The following is a 17756-nucleotide window of genomic DNA, read 5'->3' as shown; positions in this document are numbered from 1 at the left end:
GCCTCTTTACATGGCCCATCAGCAAATATTTCACATTTGATCACTATATTCACAGCACCCTGGCACCCACACTGACTCACACGGGAGTTCTGCACATTAATCCAGATTGGAAATTTGGGCTTTGCTAAAGGCTCATTCTATTCTGCACATTCAGTTCAAAGACAAGGGAAAGGCACTTGTCTACAAAGCCTTTGTACGATGTTCCCAAGCTGTTACTAAGGGAGCAAGAGTCAAGATGCTAAGTGACTCATTTGGTAATTTTTTGACTTCTTGTACAGAAGATCCAGAAAACTGTGACCTAAAATCATTTCCTAGGGGGCATTAACACAATAGGTGCACGTGACTCTGTTTGCTATTATATGGCCAATTGTTTTCTTTTAATGTTGCCTTCCACAGCTTAATTGGGATCCAAATTGTTCCGTGTAAAACCAAATAAGATGGCCAGGGGACTGCTGAAGAGCACTAAGCTTTCCTCGTAGAGTACCAACAGTAGGCCAACTGGCTAGGAATCACTCCCAAGGAGCTCCTATTTTAGCCTCCTCCAGAAGGCAGCAAGAAAGTTCGCTATTTTCAAGAGAGGAGAGAATTTCCCACAGTTAGATCTGAGACATGTTTGAAATAAAAACATTGGGCCAAATCCCAGTCCCATTTAAATCAATGGGAGTTTTCCAATTGCCTGGAATAGGACCACGGTTTCATCCATACTTAGTGCCACTGTTCGCATTGGGTTTGGGGCCTAGGTGCTCAGTGGTGGGTGCCAATATAGGAACCTGGGGCGATAGAAGAGTGATGGGTACCTTAGAAATGCTCAGATCAATACCAAGGACACGATATTGCACCTGGCTAGGGGGCATGTGATGGGAGAACTGGTGGTGCTGCAAGAATCAGAGATAAGCACCTTGCAATGCTGTGAAAAGGAACAGGTGCCACCAAAATGTCAAGCCAGGGGAGAGTGCTTTAGCATGCAAGTAGGTGGGTGTTAATTGGGCCCTACCAGTCTCATCACTGCTAACAACCTCTGTTCTCCCACCCATTGCACTGTTTCTCTGCACCATCTCTACCTGTCCTGGCTTAGCAGCACTACAGATATATTCAGATACCCTCAGGAGAAAGAGAACAAACTTGAGAGGCAATGGGAGAAACCAAGCAGATTAAGGAGATGTAACCCACCTGCTTTAAAAAGAAAAGAAAAGAAAAGAAAAGAAAAGAAAAGAAAAGAAACTCAGCCAGTGAGTTTCTGCCACGCACCAGATCCTGATTCACAAATGTAACAGGCCGCAAATGTCACGTTGTCAATGCAAACCCACGCTGATCATGATAATACGCTGATGTGATAATTTTGATACCTTCCCATTACGAATTCCTCTGACTCTCCTGTAAGCTGATGTGTAACGCAGAACAATTCAGCCACTGTTAATTCAGCCACTGGACGATGAGGAAAAATGTGCCAATCTTATCTCTACAAGCAAACAAAGAGGTGAGGAAGGGAAGGAGAATTCTCTTGCTCATCCCATGCTTCCTCTTCTCTGTCCATTTCTCCCGCTGCGTAACGCTACATCTTTCCAGCCTCAGATAGGCCATGGGAGGTAAACGGCCCTGCTGGTAGTCGCAGGAGGCATTCTGCCGGCGGCGTACTGAAGCCTTGTGAGCAGCAGGCTTGGAAAGGGTGCAGGTGCCCTTTCCCAAAACTGGCCTCCAAGCACTAGTGGATATGGAACAGGCACGGGCCTAACCATGCCCTTGGATGTATGGAGACAGAGCCACAATGCATGTTAGCATCAGCTTGCCCGCCTGTGTGCATGGACTACACGCACGGATGCCCTGTCCGAAGACAGGCGCCGGCTGCCTCCACATGAGCCAGCAAGGTAGGTAAGGGTCTCCTTGTGCCCTCCCCCACTTTGCATAACTATAGCCATGATTTGACTATGTGTCTGTGTAAGCCTGCAGGACAACAGGGACATAGCTAATCTGTTAGCTAACAGGATGACTGATGTGACAGTGAGGTACCAGACAACAGGGACCCAAGGGCAGCAGGTGGAGCAGAACGTCATGGCTTGGCAGCATCACACAGGCTAGGGCAGTCTTCTCCAGGCTTTAAAAAGCTGTCCTCCCCACCCCCTTCCCAGCATTAAGATGAACGCAATCATGACTCCCCTACACCCCGCCCCATGTCAGGACTTGTCCATTCCATGCTCACTCCAGCTGGGCCTTTGTGTCCCCAGGGGGCATGTCCCTCACTCGGGGGAATGCTGGGCTGGCTAGTGAAACTCAGCACTAATAATGTACACAGGCAGTCACAGGAAACACAGGAATTCGCTGGATGAGACTGAGACCCATTCAGCCCAGTATCCAGTCTTACACAGTGGCTGATTTCTGCTTCAGAGGAAGAAACAAGACCCCTGCAGTAGGCAGTTGTGGGATAATCTGCCTCTGCGGAGCTCCCGTCCTAACCCCCTACCAGTGACGGCCCCTTTTATAGCCTTCCAAAACACTTCTCTTTTAGCATTAACTACCCTAACTCTGGCTGTTCTTGTTATCCTTCTCAAGCCAATATGCAGTAAAACACAGCAGTATCTAGTTCAAGACACGTCCTTGCACTGCTGGCACAGAGTTCCTGGAATTAATTCCTGAAGCTGGGAGTTTTGCCCTTGACTTCAGTGGGGCGAGGATTTCACCCATTGTTTCAAACGCCAATTAAGGTGACAGGAGCGGACAGACCACAGGGCACTGATCTGGGGCTCTGGACACCTGGATTCTATTTCTGGCTCTGCCACTGGCCTGCTGGGTGACCTTGGGCAAACCTCGTCCTCTTCTCTGTGCCTCAGTTTCCCCAGATGTAAAACGGGAATAATGATGCTGCCCTAGTTTGTAAAGTGCCTTGAGATCTAGGGATGAGAAGTGCTAGAGAAGAGCAAGAAATTGTTAACAGCATTTACAATGCCCAGGCATTTAAAAGCAAGGCATCGAATAGCTATCATCATCATAAATCTTACATTATTCACATAAGAAACTTACTTTATTATTGTCAAACATAAAGGAGTGCATATTTCATCACAATACAACCCTCTCAGCTATAGACTTGTGCCCTGTTTCTCTTGTATTGTTTCATTTTTATCTTGTTTTTGGGATCCAAACATTTTCTTTCAAGGGATACCATTAAAGGGGAAAGATCAGTTAATAGAGTTATCAGCTGACAGTTGAATTTTGGGGGATAATGGGGGAACAGAATTCGATACAGGAAATTTTAACAGGAAAAGTGTGTAATATCTAATTCTGTTTGAGGACTTGCATGTGGGGCTGATAAATGTGCATCATTAACGTGTGTGTGTATCCAATCGCAGGACTGTGGCCATAGTTTCTGTGTTTCATTTTCCAGATGGTTTTGTGCCATGTTTATATGCTGAGATGCTGATGGAAGAAGAACTGCTGATGAAAGAAAAGTATTTATTCTGAATTACAGTTAAAGCTGCAGTGCTGAAATATGCCACTCTTTAGACTTGATAAGAATACTGGGTTTGTTTATAATGGTGACCAGCGTAAGATTATGGATATCCCAAACTATTTAATGTGTTTTTAAAGTACCTAGATTCTGCAAACAATACAACAGATAACTACCTCAGCTGGTTGACCTTAATTTCGTTGAGTCTCAGTTCCCCATCTGTAAAATGGGGATAATATCACAAGAGTGTTGTGAAGATTGATTAATTAATGTTTGTGAGAGCCTCAGATACAATATTGCCACAGAAAACCCCCCAAGGAAATTAACAATTCTATCTCCAGGGCAAGGTTTGAATAGCATTCAGTAAAATAGGGCCTAGGAACACACACTGAATGAGGAGAAAACAAAATATTACATAACTGGTCATTAACTGAGCACCATCTATCCTGTGCACCAAATGAACCAGGGGTCCTGTGAAAAAAACAGTATGGGATCATGTAATTACAGACTGTATCATAATGTATATGCACAAGAGGGCTGGAATTCAGGTTGCAAAGGCACCTTAATTCTGGAATTTCCTGACATTTGGGTACTTGACTTTGCAACTTTAATAATGTTCTTTTAACATAGCTTTTGTGTGAAATACATACATATACAAATAAAGTCTGATTCTTGGAAAACTTGAGACCTGATTTTAAGAGATGCTGCACCCACAACTCCTCCTGGTGGCTGGGGAGCACCCGCAGGACCACTGAAACCCAGCCATTGGCTCTGACATGTTGTCTGCTAATCAGATCCATCTTGGCCACACAATATTGCCTCCAACATATAGGCAATCAATCCTGGTTGGGTAAAGGTGATGGGAAATTATTTAGAAGTTAAAAAGCAAATTAGATCCTGATTAATGTTGTAGCATTAGAGACAATTCTAAATAAAACAAAACAGTTACTTATTGGCACACTTGAGAAATAGCCCAATAGACTCTTGTTTATAGTCCCCGAAGTGTGCAGTGAATTGATTGGCACTCTCACTTTGAGAGACAGACTGTGACCCATTACTTTACCTCCTCTCTATCCACATGTCTGTTACGGCCAGAAACAAATAGACAGGACAGCTAGCAGGAGTGACACAGGCCTGGGCTCCGCAGTGATAAGTAGCCCTCTCTTTAGTAGTCAGATATAAATTGTAATGAAGGTGGATAAAGTGGACCAGTTGGTTCATCTGATCTGAAAGGAACTCAAAAAATGAAGAGGAAAAAAGTCTCTTCTGTGATCACTACAAAGCAGGATGTTTATGCAGTCTGTACTGGGACTTGCTACCTAAGCACTTCTAAATTCTTATTATCTGTATCACAATAGGGGCTCCATCAGGGAGCCAGGGTGCTTGGTGCTGCACATAGAATAAGAAGGTTATCCTTCCTCCAGGGAGTTCACAATCTACACGGCAGGATGCAGCAAGGGCAAGAGACAGACAAATGGGCAGAGGGGGTGGGAGGATGACGTAGCCATCAAAGGATGCATCGATATCGGCTTGCAATATCGTCAGTCTTAAGCGGAATCAAAACTCACAATTCCGGTCTTCAAAAATAAATCAGACTGGCTTAAAAATCACAAGATTTTTAAAGAATGATAAATGTAGGTTATTTTTCTTTGCCCTCTTGTTTTTGATCTTTTCTTTTCAAGCTTATCTCCATAACTAAGGGCTAGAAGTTTATTAAAAACCACCACCACCGCCATCTTAAAATCAGATTTAATCACAGGACTCCAGATGCTGGGACTTTAAGAACAACAACAAATATTGTGAGACGTACAAAATCACAAAAGTTGGCAACACTGACTTGGCGGCTGCTGCAGCTTTCTGTGGTGGGAAGTTCCACAGGCTCAGCAAGCACAGGTAAAAAACCCCCAGTATTTCCTTCAATCCATTTTGGATATGTTTCCTTTTAACTGCGTCAGCCACTGTCTTGTTCTCGTGCTAAGAGACTAAATCAGAGAGCCCTAGTGACCGTCTCTGGACCACTCATTATTTTATATGCCTCTGTCCCTCCCCCTCCTTCCCTTTTTACCATTTCCTCTCGAAGGCTCCGACTCAGCAAACCACTTAAGCACATTCTTACGTTCCTAGTGATGTCTGTGCTTTAGACTGAGCACATTCTGAAATGATTTGCTGAACAGGGGCCTAAACTATTTGTGTTTTCTCCCCATATTAAAAACTTTCTGTGTCCCAGCCATTTAAATAAGTGTAATAGGGTTCTTTCGCGTGTGTGTGTGTGTGTGTGTGTGTGTGTGTGATTTCATGTAATTAAAGACTGTGTCATAAGGCATATGCACAAAGGGACTGAATTAAGGTGGCACAGGGCCACCTTAATTCTGGCATTATTGAACTTTTGAGCACTTGACTTTGCAACTTTTATAATGTTCTTTCAGTGGAGTTTTGTGTAGGTACTATGTACAGCAGTTGCCACTGAAAATCATGGTTGCTAGTCTGCAGCTCCTACGGTGCAATCTTTTCTCCTGAATAGGGGAAGATACCATGGACTCTGCAGGTAACAGAAACAGTGGGCTTTTAGTTTTTAATGGTGGCCAGTATATTATATACATTTCTAATTTAATGATGGGAGGTGCAGGTGGTGAGCCTTGTACGATTCAGGTCAGCATTAGAGATCTCTATGAATAGCTGTAGTCACACTAGCTAGGATAATATCATAAGGGGCACTAGCTTCAGGACAGAAGACCAGGGTGAGTATGAAATTCCCCACCTTGGGCATGCTAATGCATAACTGTGTAGTATGGGGCAGTCTATACCTTCCTCAGAGACATCTGGTATTGGCTCCAGGCTGAGACAAGCTGCCGGACTAGAGGGAGTGCTGATGTGCTCCATAATGGCAACTCCTATGTTCCTACACAGAGCGTGTTTAAACCCTGATGTTGAGGAATGGACACAGTGCTCATGAAGTGCAAGGCTGGTAGAACTGGCTTGAGCCAGAATCAACTGAAGGAAACCTTGGCGCAAGCCTTCCCCTGCAGCTCGGCCAATGCACCTCATTCCCAATCTGCAAACTTCCACTACTCCAGCCCTGGGCATTCTCAGCAGCTCAACCCAACCTGCAACACCCAGCGACACCTTTGCTACCACAGCACTGCTAATCCATCCACCTCAATCCTGACCTTCAGCTCCCCCTGCTATCCCAGGCCCTGATTCCCTATACGGCTCTGCTAGTGTCTCTCAGTCTTGACCTGCAGCCCCCCCTTTCCCTCCCCCAGCTATGCCTGCCTGTGACGGGAGGGAAGGGGTTAATGCCTCACTGGGGGCTGAGGAAGCCACGACCCCTTCACCCTACTGGGCATGCTCCAGGTGTACCAGTATAAAAGAGAGCAGCCCAGCTCAGTCAGGGAGGGATGCTGGCAGGGAAGGATGTGTACCAGGAGCTCCTGCTGAGGACAGGTTCCAGCCTGTGCCAGAGGGGAGCAGAGACGGGGATCACAGTGTCAGACCCCAGTAGCTCATGGAGCCTCAGGGAGCAGCTGGTGCTGGGGAACTAAGAGATCCCAATGGCTCCTGGACTACAATGCCTGAGACTGTGGTAGGAAGTGACCAGGGGCGGTGTCGGAGTGGTATCTCCCGCCGAGGTAAGCTCAGCATGTTTCGGTGGGACTCCCCACTGAGCTGGTAACTGGTCGTTCCACCGCTAGTAGGGGCCTGGGTCAGTGACCCCTGTGAACTCTTGCCATTGGGCCACACCGTCCTGACAGTAGGGATGTGTTTCTTGGACTGTGGCCGCTAGGCCTTACTGCCCTGAACGAGCAGGGTGTTTGCATAGACTCTGGCCATTGAGCTGCACTGTCCTGGTAGTAGGGATGTGTTTCATGGACTCTGGCCGCGAGGCCATACTACCTCCAGAAGGGGGAAGACTGGAGTAGTTGACACTGCCTTCCAGCTGAAGAGGACACCGCGGTCCAGAGAGCGATGTGGGTCCCGGTAGTGGAGACAATGCAGCCGAGCAGACAACGGGCAAGACACCACCTGCAGAGGGCGCCCCACAGCTGAATGAGCTAATTCCCGGAGCAGCCAGCAGGAGGCGCCACGGTGGTAAGCACAAACCGTTACACATGGTGGAGAATATGGGCATGACCCCAGACCTGAGGAGAGGCCTGAACTAAGGAAGCGAAAGGCGGTGTAAATACCCCTGCGCGATTAACCTCCCATGCTAGAGAATTGCGGATCGTCGATGCTAGTACGGAGTCGGACAAAGTTTTGAAATGGCTGCTAGAAAGCCACCAGCAGAAGGCAGCACAAAAACAACAACATAACGCGGAGCTGCTGCAACAGGTGACGAGTCACCCACAGGAGATGATGCGGGAGTGGGCTGCAAAACAGCAAGCACAACAGGAGAGTCTTGTTCGGCAGCAGCAGGCCCAACAGAAAAGGCTTGTTCAACAAATGGCAGCCCTGCTGCAGCCAGGCAAGCCCCCGGCCAACCCCCCAACAGACCCTGACCCAGACGCCTTACTGCCTGGGCTCCCTGTAAGGCTCACGAAGATGGGGCCTGAGGATGGTCCTGAGGCCTTCCTCCTCACATTTGAGTGGGTGGCCACCGTTGCGCGATGGCTGGCAGGACACTGGGCTACACTGCGAGCCCCTTATTTAACAGGGCCAGCCTAGGCAGCCTACCATAACCTGGACCCCCAATACGCCCTGGACTACAAAACAGTCAAGGCAGCCATACTAGACCAGACCGGCATCAGTCCAGAGACGTATCGGCAGCACTTTTGTCAGGGACGGTATCTGACGGGGGCCAGGCCATGGGCGGTGGCTCAACATCTCCGGGACTACGCTTGGCGATGGCTAGAGCCCACCAAGCAGTATGGGGCACAGGTGGCAGAGACAGACATCCTGGAACAGGATCCGTGACAGTGGGATACGTTACTCCCAGCCTTGTTGTTTGCTACGGGCGGTACGCCAAGCCTCCACAGGGTTTTCTCCATTTGAACTCTTATATGGAAGACAACCCCGAGGTATCCTCGACCTCCTGAAGGAGGGCTGGGAGGAAGAGACCCAGGGAAAGGGGGTCGTCCATCATGTCCTACAGTTTCAAGAGAGATTGCAGAAATTGGGAACCTTTGCTAAAGAGAAACTGGAGCAGGCACAGCAGAGTCAGGCCCTACATTACAACAAGGGAGCCAGGTTGCGGAGCTTTGAACCTGGACACCGGGTCCTGATCCTGTTGCCCTCATCTGAGTCCAAATTTTTGGCTCAGTAGCAAGGCCCTTTTGAAGTAACCTGGCGGATCGGCCTGGTTGATTATGAGGTTAAGCTGCCTGGTCGGCAGCACGAAACATGCACATACCATGTAAATTTACTGAAGGCCTGGTGCAGTAGGGAGACGTTACTGATTACTCCCTACCCTCCTGAACCAGAGCTGAGACCCCTGGCAGATGAGTCTTTGAACATGGGACAGTAACCACAGGAGCAGACCTTAATCTGAACCAGAAGGAACTACTCCAAAGACTATTGCGGTCTTACCCAAAGCTCTTGTCAGCATGGCCCATCCTGCTGATGGCCCCCATGAACACTGGCCATTGGGCCACACCACCCTGACAGTACGGGTGTGTTTTATGGACTGTGGCTGTTAGGCTGTGCTGCCCTCAATGAGCAGGGCGTTTGCATAGACTTTGGCCATTGGGCTGTACTGCCCTGGTAGTAGGGGTGTGTTTCATGGACTCTGGTTGCCAGGTCGTACTACCCCTGGAAGGGGGAAGGATTCAAGTTGTGGGCACTGCCAGAGGGCAGTGTCTTGAAGAGACACCGCGGTCCAAAGAGCGATGCATGTCCCAGTGGTGGAGACAATACAGCCGAGCAGACAACGGGCAAGACACCACCTGCAGAGGGTGCCCCACAGCTGAATGAGCTAATTTCTGGAGCAACCAGCAGGAGGCGCCACGGTGGTGAGCACAACCCGTTACACTGCCCTGATACTGTTGTGAGCAGAGTCTGCCAAAAATGGTGTACTGGTAGTGGGTTATTCTTTTCATCTGTCCCAATGGGGACAAGGATAAATCAATCACACTCATTTTTACTTGCAACTGAAATCCAGGATTTGAATTCAAATTGCCAGAGTCTGGGAGAGTGGCCAGCTCATCCGCGGTGCCACCTCGCTCCCTCTTAACTCTCTTCTCTGAAGAGCAGATGAACGGTGAGGAGAACAGGATTCCCATGGCGCTATATGCAACTATTCAGGACATCCACATCAATACCAAATGAGTTCATCATGAATAATATTATCATGATCAATACAGCTACAAGATTATTGGTAATCCTTAATAACGATTAGACCATTATTTTTAAAGCGTTACCGATCAATCAGTCCATCTCAAGGGGCGCCCCATGCACAGACTGCAAGACACCTGGGAGGCAAGCGGTGAGCTAGAGAGAACAGGGAAGGAGGCTGGTGCTGCTGACAGCCATGCAGAGAGAGATCTAGCGCTGGGTGGATGACACGGGTGAGGGGGACCGGGGCAGGAAGGGGAGAGGGGTTGCCAGTGCCACATAGCTGATCTGCAGAGAGAGCAGACACAGTTTATGGAGAGCGACACGTAGCACCCTCCAAGACTGGAGGTGGAGAAGGGTTATCAGTAGGCATATGCGGCTGCGTAGAGCACCCCAAAATTTCAGGCACCACCCTCGTTGGTTGCGGCATGGATACCTCTCCTCTCCGGCCCCTCCCCTGCGCTGGGCCAGCAGGCTTCTCCTGACCCAACACGCTGGCCCCTCCCCTCCACCCACTCACTCCTCAGCTGGGCAGCTGAGGGCTCCAGCTAGGGGTGGGGCCTCAAGGAGCCAGGAATGAAAGTTTGCATGTGAGTGAGCAGGAGGAGCTGGGGCCAGGCAGGGAGACCAGACAAGGCTGGAAACAGAGCAGGGGTGGATACCCGGACATAGGGAAGAGAGGGGGGGAACCGAGCTCGGTGGGTAGAGCTGGGCACAGGACTTCAGGATCAGGGGGGCGGAGGAGGAACCAGGCTGCGGATGGCTCTGGGGAGCTGGGCCAGACAGGGGGACAGGCAAGGCTGGGAACAGAGTGTTTGTGTGTGTGTGGGGATACCTGGAGGCTGGGAGCTGAACTTGGGGGTGTGTAGAGCTGTTCATGGAACTTTGGGGGGGGGGGGGGGGAGAAAGAGGAACCAGGCTGGGAAGGGAAAAGAGCTGGGGGGGGGGGGTTCTTTGTCTGGCTCAGTGAGCAAGCAACAGATGCACTAGGGTCTCCTGGGGAGAGCAGCTGTTCCGAGCAGCCCCCCACTGTACCTGCACCTTTCCCCCTCTTTGCCCACATGCCCTGCCCACCAGCAACTCCCTGCAATCTCTCTCCTACTGTCCTTTTCACTCCGCCTCCCTCTTCTCTGAAGTTTAAGCCCAGATGCGGATGATCCCTGGGCTGGAAGGAGGGAGAGGCGCACACACACACCCAGGCTGGGGAGGAAGGAAAGTTAAGGGAAAATAAAAGAAGGTGGTGTTTGCTTTTCCTGCCCATTCACAATATTCCAGTGTCAACAGGAGGAAACTGACACTAAAACAATGGGAGGAGGGGGATGTACCTAGAGCAGAAAAGCAGCAATCAGGGCTGCAGAATGCAAGGGAGGGGGCGACCTCTTAGCTGGGGAGGAAGATGGACTCGCACTGGACAAGGCTGGAGTAGCTGAAAACTTTTATTTAGGGAAAAGGGATATGATTTTTTTCTTGTGGATCCAAGTATCTCCAGGGCTGTCTTTCAAGCTGGTAGCATTTTGAAGGAGGGAGAGTTCTAAACTGTGCGGAGTTGGTGGGATTTTAAAGGTCCCTTTAAGAATGCAGCATCTTCTTCCTCACCCGTGGGAAAGACCTTTTAAAAATGGCCTTAAATAATCGAAAAAAAGAGCCACTGTTCAAATGACACTTGGCTGGTTATGGCTCCAGCCCCACTGTTGAAGCATTGTTGAAACTGCGCTCTGAGTTATACCCAGTACAATCCCACTGAGCCGTGTGTGGCAACAAGGTGTATAAATCAGGGCAGAAAAAAAGACTGGTGCCTGAATTCCTTTTCTTATTAAACTGCACACACCAAGCACCTCTTTACTTTTCAGGATTAGAGGGAAATGCTCTATTTTAGGGAGAATGAAACGCCATTTGGGAGTTGATGGCCCACAGCAGTGGCAGGCAAGGCCCTGGATGACGGCTGGACTCAGCCACTGGTATAAGCTATTTTTTTTTTGTCATTCAAACGGATTTTGGGTCATGGCTGACATCCCAGCCATCATGTAATACACTTCCCTGTGGCCTTTTGACATGCACACAGAGGTATCTCACTGCCAAGTTCCTATCCTAGGAAGGGGCGGGGAGAGAGGAGGCTGCAGGGTGATTTCCCACCTCCATGCAGCCAGTGGCCTATGCTTGCCACTGCCACGCTGGAGCCTCCACATTTATTTATTGACAAAATTTGCAGAATTTTAAAATACTGTGCACAGAATTTAATTTTTTGGTGCTGAATTCCCTCAGGAATATGGGGTGCCAGGCAGTTGGGGGAGGCTTGAGATGGGTGCTGGGCAGTGGGGAGTGGTCTGTGGGTGGCAGATCGCTGGCTATGATCTGTGGTGGAGATCTCTTGGTGAGGGGCCAGTGGGTATGGGGATTGCTGGGCATCAGGGGGTGAGTGATACTGGGCAGTGGGGCGGTATAGCAGGGCACGTTGGCAGTGCAGGGCTGGGTTTGGGGGCACAGGTGGGAGGGAAGTGCAGGGGTTAGGGGTGAAGGCAGCACAATTAAACCGTTTTTAATAAAGTGCATGTGGCAAGTTATCAAATCATGTAAGCTTATGTTTGTGTTGCTAAGAGCAAGTCAGGCACAGGGGCACCAGTTTAATAATACTGCATACGGCCCCATAAATCCTAAGGACGGCCCTGAGCACAGGGTAGAAAGGAACAAGAGCAGGGAGAATTAAAAAAGAAACCGCAGAACTCAGGGACACAGGACCCCAGAGACTGCACCCGCCAGAGCCCAATCCAGGTGGCACAGAAATCCAGTTCAGGTTTCCTCCACACAATGACTACAGTTGGAGCCCATCAAGGGTACTCTAGGAATCCAGTTCCAGTCTCCCCCACAGTGGCACTCTACCCAGAGCCCATATAAGAAAGATAGAAATCCAGGTTAGGTTTTTCCCTTGCCTGGGGCAGCACCCAGAGTCCATTCCAGGAGGCGCAGTAATTCAGGCCAGATTCCTCTACTCCTGGGGGGCTGCACACAGGTTGCACTCCAGATACATCATAAAAATACACCCTAACACCTCTTGCTTTCCGGTGTAAACAGAGCCAGCCTGTGCCAGAAGGAGGCAAACACACAGACAAAAGGTTGAGGCTAATACGAACATCTCTGGATTGCTCTGGGACATACCTAACAAACAGCACAGTCAAATGACACATGTATAAAGCACCTATCATTCAGCTGTATCCCCAGAGGCTTGACAAAGTACAAGCCCTGGAAGGAAGAGAATTTCCTTCCTTGCCCCGGGAGCAAGGACGCCCTGGGAAATGTTCAGCTTTGGGGGTATGAATATCTTGGCCACTGTTGTTCACCCAGGTAAATGGCTTGATTTGCTTGTATGTATAGTATGGAGGCAAACACTAACCCAAGCCAGATGTGGCTATTCCCTTCGCAAAGTGTTTCCTCACTACAATGAACACATGCAGCCAAAGCCCATACACTTGGATTTTCAGAAGTGCCCAAACCCCATTCACACATCATAGGAGTTAGGCACCGTCAGGAGACCCATGGGAAGAGCTGCCCTGGGGAAGCCATCTGCAGCATACACAAGCTTCATTGCTCCTGCAAAACCCAGGGACTCTGCTACATATTCCTGTGCACTGTCTCCTGGCACTTAACTACTTACATATACACAGCCACTTAATTCCCTTAGACCCCTTTGAAAATCTCACCATTGTCTACAGAGAGGTTCATGCCCTCCACAAACAGACCAGAGGAGATCACAACTAATGGGACAGACAAATGGAACTGCCCTCCAAAAATGAATCAAAATTCCATTAGAAATAGCACTTGGTGCACAGGAAACGCCTGGTTCCTAGTAGAGCTGAGGGTGTAGAATTGCATGGGATGCTCACTTCCTTCCTCACATCAGTAAGAGCCTTCAAAGAGACAGCCAAGACTGAGCTGCCCACTGTCCTCCCAGTGGCCAGCCCCGAGCACTGCCCCAAGTCGTGGTAGGTGCTTCCATTAGCACCACCATGATGCCCTGGTAGGTCTGGCACACCTAGAGAGCAAAACTGTCAATTGCAATGATCAAATATCAATCAAAAGAATATTAGAGGCTTTAAAAATGGGAACGTGCTGGCATGAAATATCTCCCAATTCACCCAAATGAAAGGGCTCAATTTTCAGCATGCTAATGTGCGTTGCCTTCCCTGACCTCTGCGCTGGAAGGAGCAGAATTAATTTTTTTCCAAGAGAGTCGCTAAAGGACTAAGTATCGGAGATTTAGAAACTAAAAATCTTGAATTTAAATGAGTCCTGCAGGTCATAAAAGGTCAATAATAGACTTGGGATTTACTGGTCTTTCCAATTCCCCATGGCTGCAGATAGCTGGATGCTAAAGAATTGATGGGTTAGACTTGGGAGGGTGGAGGGGCTGCATAGTTATTTACTGCATCCTGCCTTCTTTTTTATTCGGCACGCTTCTCCTCTCATCACCTGGGTGAATCCAGCCTGAGCTCTCTATTCAGAGACAGAGCTCCAAGTCAGGCCAGGATTAGGGCATATCAGGAAAAGCAGTGACTCAGAACTTGCAGACAGTAACAAATGGAAGCCGCTAAGTTTCTAGAATCGCAGAGAAACTCTACTGGAGCTGAGCAGACTCTCTCGTTGGAAGGCCCAGAAAGGAAAGGACGGTAAATAAAACCAGTCCGAGACCAAACAGGGAATAGCATTTTAGGGTTGACAGTTGGATCACTGAGGTGAGGCAAGATGGCAGCCCCTCGCCCCACGAGGCCAGTGCTATACTAGTGTTTGCTTGGAGCAGACGCGTGCTCGGATTCTAATGCAACTGACCCAAGATGAGAATCCAAGCCAGCTGCAGAGCCCCAGTTGCCCTCTTCCTCTTCTCACCCTGTGATGATGCATCTGTCTTGCTTAGGAATTACTCCTGACAGAATTCTGCACCCTTGTGGGGGCGCAGAATTCATAAGGTCCGCATATTTCTATGCCCCCCACGCAGAAAAATGCAAAAGAAATCTGTGGGGGGGACGGGACGCCTCTTCCCTGGCAGCCCAGGCACAGTGCATCTGTTCCAACGTGCCTGGAACAGTTTCAGAGAGGCAAATCACTGTTGGGGGAGGGGTCTGGGCCTGCGGGAGAGAGGTTGATCACCATCAGGGGGTAGGGTTGGGCGTGCGTGCCTGCCTGCCAACAACTACTAAAATTGGAACTATACAGAGAAGATTAGCATGGCCCCTGAGCAAGGATGACATGCAAATTTGTGAAGCGTTCCATAAAAAAAAAAACCAAAAAAACCCAAACAAACGAAAAAAAACAACTGAGAGAGACTCTGTCCCTCTCACTTGCTACTGTGGCTCGCCGGGGGTAGAGTAGTAGGTCTTTTTATTATGCAAGAGGCAGGCTCTGTCCTTGAGGCAGAAATGTAGCAGCCTGCCTGCATGGTAATATTGTTAATATTCCTATTGTTCAATAACTGTTCCCATTCTCAGTCAATTCCCCCAGCAACATAAAACCTGTAAAAGTTTTTAGGTCCCTACATTGCCAGAGTGATGTAAAGCCTTATAAATGACAGTAAGGGAATCAGCTAGGAAGAGCAATGTGCTCTCTCACTTTTTTCCTGTGCCAAAGTGGCACAATGGGGTTAGAGTACAGCTCAGGATTTATTTTACTTACCCATTTTAAAAAAAAGACTTTGAGAGCAAATAAAACATTTACCAAGCAGTCAATAAAATGTCAGGATAATCAGAAGCAAGCACTTCCCAAAGTACCCAGCCAGGCCCAGGACAATGATTAGCAAAACTGTATAGTCATTGTAGTTTAAATAAATTACCAAAACAATTGAAACAGGTGTATATATTATATTACATTATTTTGACACACAGAATATGCAAAATTTTGAATTTTTGGCGCAGAATCCCCCCAGGAGTAAGGAATGCAGCCCTTACCCCAGGCCAGGCGGCGAGAGCACCAAAGGGATCACAACGTCCACATGTAATGCACAAATTTTGTTGCACAAGAGCAGCAAGCAAGCCACCACCGCTTCTGTGCTGAGGCTTATTGTCACACTGAGCTGATGGGTCTCTTGCCCCAACCCAGCTCCTGTTGCAGTCTAAAACTTCTCTGTGTAAGCTGTCAGCCCCTCAATCAGCCAGTGGTTCGTTCCTATCTGAAGGAAAGAGGGGAGGTTCATTCCCACTTGCTCTCTCTGTAGGGGGAACTCGCAAGTTCTAGGTGGAAATGTTTTAATGAGTTGCTTTCTTTCTGGCCTCATGTCCACAGGACAGCAGTGTCACTTCTCTATGTCTCTGCTGCCTTCTCTCTCCCTGCCACGCGCTGGCAGTGAAAATTAAGAGGCTGGGCAAGACAGCATCTGGGCCATCTGGTACAGCCAGCATTTCCTTGTGGCCCCAGACGTCATGGTCTCAATCAGAAACACAGTTGTCAATTCACAGGGCAGCCAGGTGCTATCTCGGGCCCCAGTCCAGCCCTCGCCAGCAAAGGACTTCAGCACATGCTTAAGACTCAATGGAATTTAAGTGTGTCTTTAAGTGCTTTGCTGATCGTAAGTACTCGCTGAACTGGAGCCCTGGTGAGAGTTACAAGCAAGAGGGCTTTAAAACGGGGAAAGGGCAGTGCAGAGAGATGTACAAAAACTCTCCTGCTCTGCCTGGATTAACCCCGGTGACTTTCATATGCTCAGAGAGCAGGGCTGGCTCCTCTGCAACTTGTCCTGTGAGACAAGCAACCACAGCACATATACAGCGCTTTGACTCTCACCGCTCCCCCACCCCAGTGTTCCGTGCTTTAGGAATGGGCTCCACACACACCTTCTTCCGCAGGCATGTCCCACTCTAACTGGGGCACGGCCCCCCTATCAATTCACCTCCCTCACAGTCGACCGGGAGGTCTCCTAGCCACGCAGTGACAAGACCCAGCCATGCTTTGCCTTGCCGAGTTCCCAACCTGAGGACAGAAAATTGGGGTTTATAACCCATGATTCTCGGCCTGCTAGGAGTATATGCAGCCTCGCTGAAAAGGGATGCCACAGGAGAGCCTTTGTAGTCCAGGAGCCATGGGGCAGGGATAAGCTGGCTTCAGGACTCTGACAATGAAGGTTACTGCTGAATATTAAACAGCGACCTTCTTCCAATGGTTCACCCATGCACCGGGCATCAGGGGCAGCTCCAGTTCTCCCCAACAGCCTCCTGCTTCCATTGAGGGTGTCATTTCCAAAGCACTGCTTGGTAGGGCCTGATCCTGAACAAAGACTTGAAGCCAACAGGAGCTGTGGCCCTTTAGTCCCAGTGCTGAGCACTTGGCAGGATTGGGTCCTTGGGCAGCTTTCAGGATGCTGTGCAAAGCAGAAGAGGTGGTGGCCCTTTCCCTGCCTCCTCTCCCAATGACTCTGCATGGACAAGAACCTTCCTTCCAGCTCCAGAAGGCTGTGGCTTCCCGCAGAGCTTACCAAAGTTACTGTGATGGAGAGAGACTAAGGATAGGTCTACACCACATTCGGGAGAAGTGACTGCAACACGGACCACGGCCAATTGAATATGTAACCAAGGGCCCCGGGCAGCAAGCCTACGGAGTCACTGCTCTTGTTACCCGAGCGAGCTTTGGTCTAGTTCTACATACATACATTGCAATTACACCTCCCAACTGCAGCGTTGATAGATCCTAAGCTGCTCTAAGTTTCCTGCTGTCACAGGAGCATGGGGAAGCATACTGTGCCTACGTGTGTCAGGCTGTGCGCTGCCAGGCCCAACCCTGCCAGGTAACTTTACCACAAAAGAGACCAACGTGTAGACAACCAGCTCTGGGATGGGACAAATTCACCCCCGGTGGAATCCCCCTGGCCGGAGCTACACATCACTGCCTCCAGGACCTCTGAGCAGCCAATGACAACTCATTTAAACACTGGCTCTCCTATTAAAATCAAGACAGTCGATTGTTACAATCCCAATTCCCTCCCATTACCGCACTGGAAACTTAAGGCACCAGGAACTGCTGAGAAGTTGGAATTAAGGCTGACCCAGAAGACAGAGACATTTGCATCATCGTC

The 17756-nt window shown here is 49.1% G+C and overlaps 1 protein-coding gene and 1 non-coding gene across 4 annotated transcripts in view; one reads left to right on the top strand and one right to left on the bottom strand.

Moving 5' to 3' along the window:
* CACNA2D2 (calcium voltage-gated channel auxiliary subunit alpha2delta 2) overlaps window positions 1-17756 on the bottom strand; it is a 599591-nt gene that overhangs the window by 258438 nt on the left and 323397 nt on the right. The gene's annotated exons all lie outside the window — the stretch shown is intronic.
* LOC125640712 (U6 spliceosomal RNA) lies at window positions 14871-14974 on the top strand. Its single transcript, XR_007357864.1, has one exon. It is a non-coding gene; the product is annotated as a U6 spliceosomal RNA (small nuclear RNA).

This window comes from Caretta caretta, chromosome 7 (assembly GCF_965140235.1).
Source record: "Caretta caretta isolate rCarCar2 chromosome 7, rCarCar1.hap1, whole genome shotgun sequence".
Taxonomy (NCBI): domain Eukaryota; kingdom Metazoa; phylum Chordata; order Testudines; family Cheloniidae; genus Caretta; species Caretta caretta.
The sequence above is the reverse complement of the archived record's forward strand: the minus strand, read 5'-3'. Positions and strand labels throughout refer to the sequence as shown.